The sequence below is a fragment of the Monodon monoceros genome, unplaced genomic scaffold (genome assembly GCF_005190385.1).
Source record: "Monodon monoceros isolate NGI ecotype Baffin Bay Population unplaced genomic scaffold, NGI_Narwhal_1 Super_Scaffold_2, whole genome shotgun sequence".
NCBI classification, from domain to species: domain Eukaryota; kingdom Metazoa; phylum Chordata; class Mammalia; order Artiodactyla; family Monodontidae; genus Monodon; species Monodon monoceros.
In genome coordinates, this window is record NW_021703776.1 from 75,259,400 (window position 1) to 75,263,155 (window position 3,756).

The window sequence follows — 3,756 nt, forward strand, 5'->3', positions numbered from 1 at the left end:
TAAACACATACTTATCATACAACACAGCAATTGTAACTCTTGGTTATATATACCAAAGAAATGAAAACTTATGTTCACACAATAACTTGTACATGAATGTTCATAGCAGCTTTATTCATAATAGCCCCAAACTGGAATCAACCCAAATGTCCTCCAGTGGATGAATGTTTAATCATAGTGTGGTACTTGTCATCAATAAAAAGGAATGAGCTATTGATACATGCAACAATTTGGATGGATCTCAATATAACTGGACTGAGTGAAAAAAGACAATCTCTAATGGTTACATATTGCATGATTTCCTACATATAACATACTTGAATTGATACATTATAGAGGAGAACAGATTAGTGGTTGACAAGAGATAGGGGGCACTGAAGGAGATGGTTATGGCTATTAAAGGGGATCTTTGTAATGGAAATCTTCTATATGTTCACTGTGATGGTGGTCACATAAATCTACATGTATGATAAAATTAAACAGAACTAAGTATAAACACATAAAAATTAGTGTATGTAAAACTGGTGAAATCTTAATAAGGTCCATGGATTCTATCAATGTCAATATCCTGGTTGTGAAATTGTACTATAATATGCAACAGTTCACTTTTGGGGGAAACTAGGTAATAGGTATAAGGGATTCCTATCATTTCTGTATGAATCTATATAGATTCATATCTATATAGAATCTATATGAATCTATAATTATCTCAAAATAGTTTAAAAAATCACTCTAGGTACAGTATAAGGATACAACGGTAATGAGGATGGAATACACAAGGATCATTGGATGAGTGTGTGTATTTGTTGGGGGAAGTACTGAAAAACAGGACATGGACTATGACGCCTGCCAGGTTTCTTCCTTGGGCTTTATTCATCCCAAGGAGAGGAAACAGAAGGAGTAGCTGACTGGAGAAGAGAAGTGATGAATTCAATTTTGATTTTGCTGAGTTTATTTTCAATCAGCCAAGCAGAGTATGTAAAATGATAATACAAGAAGGAAAACCAGGAATTTCTGGACAAGGGAAGAATATAGTGTTCTGCTGGATTCTGTATGCATACTCTTCATATAGCATTTCAACACCTGAATGAATATTAAAATATCAGTTACCTGCATATCATGGCACAGGAATTTCTGAACTCAGAGGCAAGAGTAAATATACTAAAATAGCTGAATCAAATGAATTGCATTTCCATTATGCATTAAAGTGAAAAGGAACTGAGTTACCCTCCATGTGTGTCAAGTTCTACATTGGTGTTCAGAAGTATTTTTCTGCTTAATCTTCATGATAGGCCTCAAAAGTTAAGTTTTATTATCTATAATTTCTAAACAGAGACGTTAAGTAATTTGCCAAATGAAACAAAGGCAATGAGTAACTTATTGGGCTATAATTTGAATCTAGCTGTGTTTAACTTCTAAGCCTACATCTTTCCACTATCTCAAGAAGCCTGTGGAGAGTTGGGGAGAGCAGACCATAAAACCTTCTTAAAAATGCAGGCTCTATATTATTGCTTATTTAGACGTTTTGTAGGGTTAAACATATGCGTTTAGATTTGTAAGCGTTCAGTTCCCTACAGGCAAATTTTAAAGGTTCTGTTTAGGTCACTTGTCTCATCTCTACAGGATGGCATGCCAGTTTGGCATCAATTGGTCATTCATGGCTTTCCATTCTCTGGATGCACCTGCATGTCTGGGTTAGGAAGGGGTTAACTTTCTTATACTAATTGCTAAGTAGTCCCTTTCTTTTTATTTTCCAGTTAACAGGTCAGGTCGTTGCTGTTGTTTTCAGGTATACAGGCTATACAGATTCTTTAACAAGTATCTTTCTGCTCAACTAAGACAAACAGATGAACAGCAGATATCTTCAGTTCTGTGATCCCAAACTTACACGATGCGTTAGCTACGACTTCATTAATTACTAACTTGGGATTCCCTAAGCCTCTACACCAGTAAACAAGTAAACAAACCAAAAATACCTTTCCATCTCTACAGAAAATCCTGTGCATTATAAGGTTTGTTTTTCTGCTTCTCTGGTGACTTTCTATATACTCCGTTTTTCAGTTCATGTCTTTTCTTTGAGGTATTCTATTTCAAAATTTTAAGGTTGACACATCATGCCTAAGATCTCTAGGGCCTGAAAGCTGATTCAATTTAAGGCTATACATCACAGTCCACTTTACAAACCAAGAAGAGTCCAACTAGATGTTGAAAAGGTAATTTTCAGGTAGAAATTGGGCTTCTCTCCTTAGTCAACATAGATGAAGCTTCACTGTTTCCAAACACTCTTATTACTGTTGTTGTTGTTCTTATTATTACTCAGTAATCTACATTTAATTTTGAAAGGCATTTCAACAGAAACTCTCCACATTACATCCCATATCCATCAAAATGCAGGCGTAGACCTGAGTAGCATATCTCCTATAAATACTAAAAAGGTGGGTGGGGGCTGGATTTGAGGATATTTATGTGATCTGATGCTCTGTTGGGTCAGTTCATTTTGATCCTTCACCTTTCTAAAGCATCTAGACCTGAGGTGTGGATTTAACTTCTCACCATTCACGCCATCTAGTGGTTATAAGTGTTAGATGCTTGGTTTTAAGGAAGATTCCTAATGACTTGGGGGCGGGGTACCCGAAAAACAAAACCGTTGAAAGCGACAATTTCCTAGTCTCCCACATTACTTACCCCTCACAGGGACCCCTTTACTTTAATCATTTTAGGTGTGCGCATAGATGCGCAGAGAAAATGAACGGGAAGGCACACTCACGGAGACGCACGCCCCTCGACGCTGACATTTAGAAAAGGGTTCTAAATCCTTCCTGTCATTTGCAAAGGACAGGAAAAGGAGTTGTGGCAAGACCCCGACCAAGGAGGCTGTCTGACTTTTCAGCAAGTGGGACAGATGACATATTAACTCTTGCAACGTTAACATCTGGTTCGAACAAACCGAAAGACCGAGAAAGAGGAAAAAGCGCTTAAAAATTCCGCCGCGGGGCTTTGCAGGTCTTGCTACCCAAGAGCCCTCAGAAGACAGCCAATTCCTGCGTTTTCCGCTCTGCTCACCCTCCTACCCAGCTTCTCTCTCTCTCTTTTTCCTTCACTCCCGCCTCCCCGCCCCCCCGCCCCCCCCCCCACGCCCTCACGCTCGCCTTGAACCGGGACCCAGGGAGGCAGAAGCAAGGCATCGGTCCCCTTCCTCCTCTCCTCCACCAAACCACCGCAGGCGAGCGCGTGAAGCTTCCCTTTGTTCAACGAGGCTCGCACTCCTCCCCAGCAGATCCACCTGGATGCTCTCCCTCGGTGACATTTTGCGCCGGGGCTGGTGCGTGGCTGGGGTGGAGCGAGAGGAGCCCGAGGGGGCGGGGGCAGAGAAAGGTCAAGTCGAGGGAAAGGCAGGAGACGCCTTGCATAACCTGCGTGGCGGGGCGTGCGGGCGGTTATTTATTTATTTTCTCCTCATTTATTGATCGCACGAGCAAGAGCGGAGCGGGGAGCCCGGGGAGATGCAGGACCACCCACTGGCGGGGAAGCAGCAAGCAGCCCTCCCGCGCCCCCGCGCTGCCGAGCGCCTCTTGCCTCCGCGCTCCGGCGTTTGCCCGCGCCGGCCCCGGCCCCGCCGCGCCGCCGCCGCCGCCGCCGCCGCCGCCGCCGGTATGCTAGGCGTCTCCTGCCTTTCCCTCGACTTGACCTTTCTCTGCCCCCCCCCCCCGGGTGGTCCTGCATCTCCCCGGGCTCCCCGCTCCGCTCTTGCTCGTG

The 3,756-nt window shown here is 43.4% G+C and overlaps 1 protein-coding gene across 1 annotated transcript in view; it reads left to right on the plus strand.

Annotated features, from left to right (window-relative positions):
* The first annotated feature begins 3,409 nt into the window (after positions 1-3,409).
* Positions 3,410-3,756, plus strand: part of KCND2 (potassium voltage-gated channel subfamily D member 2) — a 465,433-nt gene continuing 465,086 nt past the window's right edge. The window contains exon 1 of the mRNA XM_029233755.1: positions 3,410-3,651. The gene's annotated coding sequence lies outside the window, so the exon portion shown is untranslated. The remainder of the gene's footprint in view (positions 3,652-3,756) is intronic.